We start from the raw sequence: 13,458 nt of genomic DNA, 5'->3' as shown, positions 1-13,458 counted from the left end.
TAAAAGAGTTGTACAGCAATCATCATAATCTAATTTTAGAACAGAAAGGAAGACTTTTGCCAATTTACAGTCACTCTTCATTCCCATCACTAGTTACAGGAACACATGATTTTCTGCCTCCTTCAAATCATCTTTTTGGATATCCTATATAGTAAAAGCCTAATATGCAAATCAACTGAACAGCAGAACAACCAGCATAACGACTGGTCGCTATAATGCACATTCACCACCAGAGGGCTAAGGCTCAATGCAGGAGCTGCCCCCATCCTGCAAGCCCCAGGCCAGCCAAGGCGGGTGCCAGCGGGGCCCCCCAATCACCCCACCGGTTTCCCCACAGAGGGAGGAGACTGGTGGTGGCAACAGCAGGGGGTGGTGCCGGCAGGCAGGCGGTGCCAGGCCTGCCAAGGCAGGTGCCAGCGGGGGCCCCTGATCTCTCTGCTGGTTGCCCACAGATTGGCCCTGATTGCCAGCCAGGCCTAGGGACCCTACTGTGCACGAATTTCGTGCACTGGGCCTCTAGTTTCATATAAATGAAATTCCATAATATGTTTTGTGTGTGTCTTGCTTCTTTCACTTAGCAAATGTTTGTGAGGTTCATCCATGTTGCCACATGTATCAATTCATCATTCCTCCCTATTGCAAATAATATCCCACTACATGGATGTGTCACCTTCGGTTCATCATCAGTTGATGAACTTGCAGGTTGTTTCCACTATGGGATATTATGGATAATGCTGCTATGAACATCATGACACTAATCTTTGCATTGACATATATTTTATTTTTCCTGAATAGATACGTAGGAGAGAAATTTATTTGGTCATATGACAAGTATATCTTTAAATGATTAAGAAATGACCATAGTATGTTCTTAAATAACTGTACTATTGTACTTTCTACTAGCAATGTCTGTCGGTTTCCATTTTATTCATCCTTGCTAACACTTGTTAATGTCCACCTAATCCTTATTTAAAGAAAAACAAAAAACAACTCAGCAAAACAGGAATAGAAGGAATATTCCTCAAACTACCATGATAGCCTTTGAAAAAATCTGCCAGTGCCATCAAACCTAAAGATGAAAGACTACATTATATCCCATTCATGTCAAGAACATGGCAAGGATATTCTCTCTCATTATTTCTACTCACCAATTTACTGGAGATGCTCAATGGAAGTACATTAAATGAAGATAAAGGGACCAAGGGACCCAAATCATAAAGGAAGAAGGGAAAATGTTGATAGTCAGATAACCATAATTTTTGAAGGAAATCCAAGAAATCTTCAAAAATGTTTAAATAACCAAAAAGTGATTTCAGCAAGTTTACATTAAGTTTATAAATTCAAATATAGAAAAATAAAATTTTATGAACAAATTCTAGAAACTGTCAGTGAAGAATCAAATATTGAAAAATTTTAAATCACTTAAAATAACATCAAAACATGAAATTTAAGGATAAATCGGATAAAAGATGTGCAAGAATTGTACTCTGAAAATTATTAAACATTGCTGAGAAACATTAAAGGACACAGGTAAATTAAGAAATGCACTGTGTTCATAATCAAAATATTCCATATTGTTAATATATCAATTCACCACAAATTAACCTATGGTTTTTAAACCCATCCCAATAAAAAAAATTGTGGCTTTATCTTTTTTGGTGGAAGTTAATGAGCTTATTTAAATTTTTATATAAAAATCATAGAATATAGGACAGCCAAAACCAATTGAAAAAGATTCATGTTGCCCTGACTGGTTTGGCTCAGCGGATAGAGCGTCGGCCTGCAGACTCAAGGGTCCCAGGTTTGATTCCGGTCAAGGGCATGTACCTTGGTTGCGGGCACATCCCCAGTGGGGAGTGTGCAGGAGGCAGCTGATCAATGTTTCTCTCTCATCGACGTTTCTAGCTCTCTATCCCTCTCCCTTCCTCTCTGTAAAAAATCAATAAAATACATTTTTTTAAAAAAAGATTCATGTTGGAAGACTGACTATGATATCAGGACCAATTTTAAAGTTGCAATAATGGATGATGTGATATTAAGTAGGTCAATGGGATAGCAAAAAAAGCCTATAGATAGGACTATGAATTTATGTTAAATTGATTTTTTTTTCATTACAAAGACATATCAGTGGAGAAATAATAGTCTTTTCTACAAATACCACCAGAAAGATTGGATGCACATATGCAAAAACAAAACAAAACAAAAATGTACCTCTATCTATCTCTTTAAAAATATACAAATGTTAATTTAAATGTAGCCTAGCCTGTGTGGCTCAGTGGTTGAGCATTTACCTATGAACCAGGAGGTTAAGATTCCATACCCAGTCAGGGCACATGCCTAGATGCGGGCTCAATCCCCAGTGTGGGGCATGCAGGAGGCAACCGATCAATGATTCTCTCTCATCATTGATGTTTCTATTCCTCTCTCTTTTTCTCTCTAAATCAATAAAAACATATTTTCAAAAAATGTAGCAGAGACCTCACTATAAACCATAAAGTTTCTAGAGGAAATTATAGGAGACAATCTTTGTAACACTGAGTTTAAAAAGGATATCTTAGATACAAAACCAAAAAAATGTAATTCATAAAAGAAAAATTAATACATTGAACTTCATCAAATTAAGACCTGCTGCTCTTTTAAAGACATTTTTAAGACAGTATAAAGGCAAGCCAATGACTGGGAAAAAATATTTTTGAATCACATACATATCTGAATAAGTACTTTTACCCAGGATATGTAAAGAACTCTCTGTAAGTAATAAAAATACATTATACATTAAAAATATCAGTAAAAACAGAACAAAAAAAAAATAAATGTCACTAAAGAAGAAAAATGGCCCTGCTGGCATGGCTCAGTGGTTGAGCATTGACCTATGAACCAGGAGGTCACTGTTTGATTCCCAGTTAGAGCACATGCCTGGGTTGCAGTCTAGATCCCCAGTAAGGGGTATGCAGGAGGCAGCCAATCAAAGATTCTTTCTCATCATTGATGTTTCTATCTCTCTCTCTCCCTCTCTCCCTTCCACTCTGAAATCAATAAAATATATTTTAAAAAATGAATGACAAGTAAGGGCAAGGAATGTTAGACAACGTGGAGCATGGGATTTTTTTACAATCTGAAAATGAAGAAAGTTTATTCTTTTACATTTGAATTAATTTGGCAATGTTTTAGAAATAATTTTGATAAACTTTTGTGTTAATGTTATTCTTAAGCATTGTACTATCTTGCATGTTATTTTCTTCTCTGTATAAATTTTGACAATTTATACTTTGTAAAATGCCATAATTTACATTGTTTTGCAAGTTTATCAGCACAGAGTTATATAAGCTATTCTCTTCAGTTAAAAAAAGACACCTGAACTGCTGGTATTCATTTTTTTCTATACATTGTCTACAATCAATATATTCAAGTAAATATACTTATTAGCATGTTATTAATTTCTAAAAAATAATATCCTAAAATAAACTTCAACATTATTGCTCATTTTGTGGTAATGGGATGCTACTTTTACATTCAAATATGTGATATGCATTGTAATAAAAAAACACGTGGTGTTTTTTTTTCTTAAAATATACCCTAAAATTTTCTTATTTACAAATTAAGTAGAACTCACAGTTTCTTTTAATAAAACATTGGTAGTGTAGTATCTTTCTAGAAGCAAAGACAACAACAATCGGTAATAATTCAAGGATGTCTAAATATCTCAAATTTTATACTTTTTTTCTAAGTAAAGAAACTTTATTTCTTTTTTAGGAAGCAGGTTTTCAGATATGTAACTAATGAAAAATGTAGGTAGATATTGTCTGACATATTCACAAGATCTTATATTAACCTACACCAGTTTTGTTTGTTTTTTAACAATATTCAGTATGAACAAAATGCTCTTTCAAATGACTCATAATAATTTTGGAAGGAAATAATCAGTAAAATCAGAGCTTTAGCATATCCTTTTAAAGCATGTGTTATTCCAGAGTTAATGACACATTTACTAGACAAACCAAATATAGCAATTACAATGCTGGGCAATGCATTCTGTGAATTGCCATCATAATAATAACATTTTCTACTTTTTAATGGCCTATCTGAAATTTATATTGAGTAGTATTTGTTTCTACTTTGCATTAGCAACTCAATTTGTCATGATATAGTTCCTTAACATGCTTGCAAACTTTTCTTCTTAACATCAGCACATGTTATAATTTTAATCTCTATTTAAAAATATACTAATAGAGAAAAGAGAGTTTTGGACAGAAAAAAATGGTAATTACAACATTATCTAAAATTGTGTACATGTCTGCCCATATATTATTAGGAAACTAATGTTAACTTTTGTAAGAATCCAACAATTTCTGTAAAATATTCTCATCTATGACTGAGCAATAAAACCAAATAAATCTACTATAATTATAGTTTATAAGGTAATACCTGTACTTTCAGAAGAGTTTGCAAAAATAAAAAATGTATCAAAGAGAGTTTGGTGTATCATTTTATTCCATTTTGCTTTATTGCTCTGCCCAACAGTTCAGAAAACCACCCACTACAGAGGTAATAGCTATCATTATTATCAATATGTAATATAAAGACGCTCAACCTTTAAGCTGTTTTGTGAAAATATGAAGTTGTATCTTTTAAATAAGTTAAATTATCATATGTCATCTATTGAATATGTGTCAAAATTATCCCACATTTCACTTCCAGGTGTAAGACCAACATTAAATGCAGCATGTCTAGATATGGACATGCTTTTGTGATTCTGAGGTAGAAATTGGCTGTGCTGACCTTATCCTATTTTAAAATCAAGACATGTATTGCAACTTTTAAAAGCTTTAAATACATGTTTTTGAAGAATGAATGAAGTGAAGTGAATGAACCTGTGTAATTGAATCTGAATTGACTGGTTTTATCGGTTTAGAAAAAAATAGTTTATTATGACAACTCAATTTAAAATTGCCTAGTTAAGTATAAAGTGTGAATCTCTATTAAATCATTGCAGCTTTATAAAAATTACTTAGGATAAAACTAGATGAATATTTTTGATGAACCTGTTAATTTACTATTATTCAACTTAAAGCAGTTTCAATTTAAGGAGCAAATTTAAATAACTGACTTAAAAGAGTAATTTCCACTTTCCTTTTCTCTACTTTTCCTAAGCAATATCTCAGGACTGAATTGCCAAGCAATGTTGTGATAAACGATGAAAACCTCAGGATGGAGAGAAAAATATATTCAGTTCCTTCTAAAACAGGCAATACCTTAGAGCTAGCAAATCTACAAAGAAAAAAATGCAATGACTATGATGTAAAATTAGCCTAAATTCCATGGGAACATTTAACATTATTTTCTCACTTCTCTGAATGAATCATTATTTTGAGGTTAATAATTTTAAAATTCCCAAGGATACCATAGAAATTGATTTTTCCACCTCAGATCCTCTTTTCAATGAAAGTGATTCATGTATAATGATACTTGTACTCCTTTCAGATCCAATTTAACTTTACGAGGATTGATTATTCAGTGCATGTAGTAGGTTTTATTTAATACTAAAGGTCCGGTGTACAAAAATTTGTGCACTCGGGGTGGGGGGAGGACCTCAGCCCGGCCTGTGCCCTCTCGAAGTCTGGGACCCCTCGGGGGATGACCACCTGCTGGCTTAAGCCTGCTCCCCAGGGGATTGGCAATCAGACATTTCTCTGGCAGCCCAGAAGCCCTCGGGGGATGTCCACTTGCCAGCGGGGAGCAGACCTAAGCTACAGTCGGACATCCTTAGCGCTGCTGAGGAGGCAGGAGAGGCTTCCATCACCACCGCTGTACTGGCAGCCATCAGCCTGACTTGTGGTTGAGCAGAGCTCTCCCATGTGGGAGCATACTGACCACCAGAGGACAGCTCCTGCATTGAGCATCTGGCCCCTGGTGGTCAGTGTGTGTCATAGTGACCAGTCATTCCCAGTCGTTCTGCTGTTAGAGTCAGTTTGCATATTACCCTTTTATTATATAGGATAGAGGCCTGGTGCACGGGTGGGGGCTGGCTGGTTTGCCCTGAAGGGTGTCCCAGATCAGGGTGGGGGTCCTGCTGGGGTGCCTGGCCAGCCTGGGTGAGGGGCTGATGGCTGTTTTCAGGCTGCCCACACCCCCTTCAGGGTGAGGGTCCCCACTGGGGTGCCTGGCCAGCCTGGATGAGGGGGTGAAGGCTGTTTTCAGGCTGGCCTGTGACTGAAGCTCCCAGCCTCTCCTTTTTTTCTTTTTTTTCTTTATTCTGGGATTTATTTACCTTCTATAATTGAAACTTTGTTGCCACACCAGCTCTGAAGCCACAGCCTGCTGAAAGCAGGTATCTGGGGTTTGTTTAGCTTCTATAATTGCAACATTGTTGCTTCTGGAGCTCAGAGCTAGGCCATGGCAGGCGGGGAACCTTGGCTTCCTCCATCACTGGAGCAAGCAAGCCTCCTGCTCGCTCCAGCTGCATGGCTGCCGGCCGCCATTTTTGTAGGCGGCTAATTTGCATATCTCGCTGATTAGCCAATGGGAAGCATAGCGGAGGTATGGTTAATTTCAATATTTGTCTTTTATTAGATAGGATAACAAATCTTCAATTATAAAAGGTAACTTAAGCAATGTCTTATCTTGTAACTCTCTGGTATGTGATTTTTTTCCCTTATATAACAGTCCCTATTATTTCTGTTCAACATTAACTGGATCTTAGTGGCTGCTTTGATTCTAAAATGTCATAAAAATAAAACTCAGTTATCTTAACTAGGCTAGAGGAAGCTGAATTATAGACAAAATCAATTACATGTAATCCATCATAATTGGTCCTGGTACTTATTACTACATAACAAATAGCATATGGGAGTCACTCAGTATAATACAACTTTAATATAATCTCCATAATTTTTATTCCAAAATCCATTCAAGCACACAAATACTTGAAGCTTTTTAAAAGCTATAACTTATTTTACTATATATGATTTCAATAGTGCTGCCATATCATAACAAATATAATGATAAACTTTTATTCCATAATATTAATTTACCCACATTTTTACTTAGTCCATCATTAGCTTTTATCAGAATTCTGTAGGGAAAAATATACATATGGATTCAATATAGGTATATATTTTTTTCACTCCAACATGCAAATATCTTTAAAATAATTAATTGGCAGCTAGCAGAATCCTTTATTTCTACACTTAATGTCTTTCAAATTCTATGAAATTTAACTTGCTGTATTTATTCTGAAGTAAACAGATCTGACTCAGTAACACCATTTCACTTTACTATCCAAGATGGTATTCTGCTAGACCCTAATGCCTCATTGTTGAATGACAGAATATTTGGGCAATATTTTAACCATGTTCTGCTAATATCTTGTGTTTATCTTATCTATCTAACATCTATCTATCATCTATCTATCTATCATCTATCTATCTATCTATCTATCTATCTAGATATATCTATCTATCTATCTATCTATCTATCTATCTATCTATCTATCATCATCTACCTACCACCTGTCTATACATAGCTTAAAAACCTGGGAAATAAGGAACAAAGACCCAGTTATTGCCAATGGGACCACTGGAGGAGATAAGTGTGTAGAAAGGAGGGAAAATGGAAGAATGGGGTCAGTATAATTATTGCCTGGATAAATCCCTACAGTATTGCCATGTCGGGCAGTTTCTTGTCAAGTGACTCATCATAACTATTTTCTTCAGTTAAGCCTCAGGTAGTTAAGCATTCTATTATTATTAATCTCAGGATAACACACTATCACTGGACATTTTCCAATATCCTACCATATCTTTGAAATAGGTGTCTTTAGAATTACCAAACTTTTCTCAAGTTTGAATGTGGGCACCATCTCAATCATGTGGGCATCGTTTCTAAATACAATAGGTGAGTCAATCAGAGTCATATTTAGGAGGCACCATCACAAGTCAACTCAGCCTCATATGATTCTGTGATTATCACTGGAAAACAAACAATTCTATAAAGTTGAATATAAATGGTGAATAAAATATGCCAGAAAAATAAACATAAAAGGACATATAAAATATTAAACTGAAATATAGGGTCAATTTTTTCTACAAATCTGGGGAAATAGAATAGGCAACATTAAATAATTTGGTTACATAATTAGATGATGTGGTTGGGTTTATGGTAGGATGGCTAGATTTAACAAATACAAATGCATACACCCAATTAAATTTGAATCACAGAAAAAGAACAAATAATTTTTTAGTAAAATATGTCTCATACAATATTCATTGTTTAACTGCCATTCAAATTTGCCAGGCATCCTAGTGTGTTCAGGATGCTGTAGCAAAATACCATAGACTGAGTGGCTTAAACACACACACACACACACACACACACACACACACACGCACACACACACACACAACACACAGACACACACACAACACAAATATATTTCTCACAGTTCTAGAAGTGGGAATCAAGATCAAGATTAATGCGCAAATATCACAGCCTGGGCTCTCTCTTTCTGGTTCACAGAAAACATTCTTCTTACTCCCTTGCATGGTAAAAGGGCAAGAGAGTTATCTCTGGGGAATCTTTTTTATGGGTGCTAATTCCATTCATGAGGATTCCATCCTCCTGACCTAATCATTTCCCTAGGAGCCTGCTTCCAAACACCATCACATTGAGGATTCAACATAGGAATTTAAGTGGGGGAACACAAACATTCAGTCTATTGCACCTGTGGATAAAAGGAAGCCACTTGCTAACCTGATGAGCACAGGGAAGGCCTGTATGTCAGCCTTGCAAACTCAGAGACCTAAAGTAACCACAAAGGATGGTCTGAAATGAAAACTTTTTAAACTGTAAAAGCAGTTTATGGTGGGTATTCATGTCTTAGGCCAGTGTCTTCCCTTACAAAGGTCCATCTTTACCTTAACTGAGCCTATTTATTGTCTTTTTTCATCTAGAACAGTGGTTCTCAACCTTCCTAATGCCGCGACCCTTTAATACAGTTCCTCATGTTGTGGTGACCCCCAATTTCACTGTTACAAATTGAACATAATTAAAGCATAGGGATTAATCACAAAAACAATATGTAATTATATATGTGTTTTCCGATGGTCTTAGGCAACCCCTGTGAAAGGGTCATTCGACCCCCAAAGGAGTCGTGACCCACAGGTTGAGAACCGCTGATCTAGAATAATGTATCATTGGAATTTCAAAGTAATTTTCCTTTTTTCCTCAAAGCACAGTGTGGAGGCCACAAATCCGCTCAGTGTTACTGAGTTAATTTTTGACTGTTAATTATCCTGCACCCACCTAAGTAAAAGAGTATTGTCTGTCATTTTACTTTGTATCCAATCCCAGAGGTTTCCCTACTTTGCTTGCTCCTGTCTCCCTAATTTATCACCAGTGGATTTCATGTAACCCACTTATGTCTCCTCTTTTGATTGTTATGTATAAAACAAGGTGAAAACTGACATTTTCCGGAGCATTATCTCAATCCATTGAGATTCTGCTTCCTGGCATTTGTCCACAGCTTGGCTCAAATAAACTCACAAAATTCTTCACAGGTTTGAATGTTTTTCTTATGTTAACACACCTAGGCACATGGATATTCTATATTTTAATGGGCAACCCCAGCAAGATATACCATATTTATGTACTACTCACACCTCTACTATGAATGCTCATTAAAATGCCCATACCACAAAAGAGGTACAAATAATCAAAAAGGAGTACTATCAACTCAGTGAAGTTCAGTCAGTCTCCTCATGAGCTCTCCCCAGTGTACTCTTGTAAAAATGTGGTCCTTATTTTAGGGACAGAGGCTCTCTGAGAAGCCAATGATAAGAATTCAAATTCACCAAAGTTCAGCAAGCTGTACAAATAACTGATGCCAAATTAATCAAAACAAACTTGCTCAGATTCTCACAATAAGTTGTAATTTCTCAATCATACACACGAGTTAATTAGGCAGATAGATTTGATTTATTCCAGAATGATGAAAGCAGTATTGTCCTCACGAAAATAGCCTTCTATTTCTTTCACTGCCTATAATAGCTCTTCCAGTACCAGCTCCCGTAGTTTCACTAAGTGTTTTGAACAATGTCATGGTATTCCAACATTGTTTTTCAATACCTAACTTGAGTAGACAGTAAAACAATTAGTTTATCACTAAACATTTGATTTTTAAAAAAATATATTTTATTGATTTTTTACAGAGAGGAAGGGAGAGAGATAGAGAGTTAGAAACATCGATGAGAGAGAAACATCGATCAGCTGCCTCCTGCACACCTCCTACTGGGGATGTGCCCACAACCCAGGTACATGCCCTTGACCGGAATCGAACCTGGGACCTTTCAGTCCGCAGGCCGACGCTCTATTCACTGAGCCAAACCAGTTCTGGCAACATTTGATTTTTTATTGTAGAGCTTACTTAGGCTTGAGGGGTCATTTAAAGTGTGTCAAAATTGGTGAGATAGAGGTGTGTTTGTGTGTGTGTGTATGAGAAAAGATATAAATATGGACCACAGAGGACATCTGCAGTTATTTTTTTTAATCCTCACCCAAGGATTTTTTTTTCATTGATTTTTAGAGACAGTGGAAGGGAAAGAGGGAAGAGAGAGAGAGAGAGAGAGAGAGAGAGAGAGAGAGAGAGAGAACTGAGAGTGACACATTGATTGGTTGCTTCCTTCATGTGCTTATGTGCTTCCTGGGGATTGAACCTGCTACCCAGGTACATGCCCTTGACCAGGAATCAAACCCATAACTCTTTAGTGGTATGTGGGCTGATGCTATAACCACCGAGCATTACTGGACATAATTTTTTATTTTTCCTGAGGCCATAGAAATTTCTTTTTTCTTTTCTTTTTTTCTTTTTTTTTTTCCAGAATCTCTGGCTTTGGTTTTGTTTTTCCCAAAGGTCATTTACATTTAACATTTTCTTCATTTGGGACCCTCTTCAGATAATTTTTAATATACCTTTATTTATGTCTCAGCTCAAATAATTGTCACATCACTAAAATAATATTAATTTCCTACTGCTATATCATCACTCTTTTATTTTCTTAACAGAATGCATCACAAACAGAAGTAATTTTTGTCTTACTTATTTCCATTTTTGCCTGTTTTTTGCCCACAACAAAATGAACTTCTTGAAAACAGTCTCTTTTATTCTCCATAATATTCTCATTGCATGAAACAGCTGGCACTGAATAAGCATTTTTGTATGTTGAAACAATACATAAAAGGAAAACCAAACTAAATTTCACTATATATAATGTACATAATTTCTAATACATTAATATTATATATAAATGCTTAGTATGGCACCAAGGCTATTTAATTATTTAAGTAAGTATGCTATATATTTATGTTACAGATTATTAGAAATTTTAGTGGTAGTGTTAGTGTCATAATTAGCAAGTGAATATTGATTGTAAATACTTGAAATTTATTTGGAATTACATAGATGTTGTCTTAGATTCTTTATACTTGCCATGAAAAATGAGCACCTTAGAAAATCTGTGTACATAAAAACAGTGGGGGTTTTAAATAGTTGTTTTAGGTAAACTTTAAAATAATCATTCTCTGAATTTTCAAAAATGTACGCTAATTGACTATACAAGTACTAGGAAATAAAGATAATGCTCAGACACAAAAATATTCAAGAGTCAAGATTTAAAGCAATAACCAAGCCTTTGACAGAAGACAATAACATAATTTAAAACATGCCTCCTGCTTTTGAAATATTTGTCATGCATCAGTAAAAATGTTTTCAACAAAGTGATAGAATAAAACGTAATTAGAGAATAGCAGTCAATTACTCTTGGAAGTATTTCTGTTTATTACCATTAAAATAGTTGCTATGCCTTGGGACAAATGGTATGTGAGTGTGCATTTGTCAGATAAGAATTCTGAATAATTAGTGCTTAAGATTAACATAAATAGCCCAAGGGAGTATTCCTACAAAAAAATAAGTCAAGAAAGAAAGAATAAAAGAGAAAGAGCATAAAATAATATCACTAGGCTAATACATAATAGTTTAGAATCCTTTTTCTCTTTTTGTATTTATAGAAATGAAAATCTATAACTGATCCTTTTTTTGGACACAACCCGTTTTAACTCCACATACTAAAATAAATTAGGTTACATTCACTTACACCATAATTTTGAATCACTATTTTTTTTTCTTTTGCACATGATGGTATACTTTATTTAGCAAATCTTCCAGAAGTAGGTTTTTTTCCCCCCATTTTCTTTTTTTTTTAATTTATCTTTATTATTGAAAGTGCTAGAGGCCTGGTGCATAAAATTTGTGCCAGAGTAAGGTCCCTAGACCTGGCCTGCAATCAGGACCAATCTTCCCCAGCTGCCAGCACCTGGCCCTGCCCTCCCCCTCCCCACCGCCACTACCAGTCACAGGTTGCCCTCTGTGTGTGGGGCGATTGGCAGGGCAATTGGGGTCCCGGGGCCACCTGCATCTGCCGCCACCCTCCCCCCACCACCCAGTTCCTTGTTCCCCAACAGGTGATCAGAGCTTGTGGCAGCTCCTGCATTGAGTGTCTGCCCCCTGGTGGTCAGTGCACGTCATAGCCGACCTTGTTCCGCTGTCAGGTTGATTTGCATATTACACTTTTATATATAGAGATTAGAGATGTCCCCTTTTTTCCTCCCATTAATCCCTTCTAACCTGCACCCACCCCCAGCCTCAGGCCTTCACCACACTATTAATTTAGGTGGTTTTATCGAGCAGGGTGATTTATTTCGCAAGTTCTTGTACAAATGGATTCGAAGAATGAAACCAAAGACAAAAGGTGGTAGGTGAAAAGTATAGAAACTTTATTGTAAGCAAATACTACCTCTAAAATCTTACTTCTAAATTCTAAGCCTAAAACTCTGTCCCTCTTGGTGCAGAGGGTCAAAGCCGACACCTAAGAAAGGTGTCCTCTAAGTTCCTAATCCTAAGACTCTGTCCCTCCTGGACCGATAGAGGGACCCCAAAGAAGGGTGATCACTGCTTTCCTTGTCTTGAGGCACTAAATATGCTGGAGACCCTCCTTTTCTACTCTGGAACCTTAGCCCTGTAATCAGCTCCCATGACCCCCACATCCACACTTTTCCTCATTTGGTCATCTGATCTGTTTAGGTTGGAGTCACTTTTGATTGATCTTGTGGTTTTCTCCCAGTTGTGCTGGCAGAGATGTCTTATCTTATGGCTCTCCAGCTGCTCAGGTAAGAGCTACTGTTGGTCTAACTTATGGTCACTTTAATTGCTCAGGCCAGAGATACCCCTATCTGTCCTTGGTTTATGGCTGTTTTAATTGCTCATGCCAGAAATATTTCTATCTGCCTGTGGCATTGCTCTATCCTCTGTACATGTAAGATAAGCACCCTGGCATCTTCAAGCCTCCATCAATGTATTCCTTTCCTATGGACCCTCCTTATGCCTATTTTATCCCTAAAACTCCTTTC

Source organism: Myotis lucifugus, unplaced genomic scaffold (genome assembly GCF_000147115.1).
Source record: "Myotis lucifugus unplaced genomic scaffold, Myoluc2.0 scaffold_24, whole genome shotgun sequence".
NCBI classification, from domain to species: domain Eukaryota; kingdom Metazoa; phylum Chordata; class Mammalia; order Chiroptera; family Vespertilionidae; genus Myotis; species Myotis lucifugus.
Note: the sequence above shows the minus strand (reverse complement) of the source record.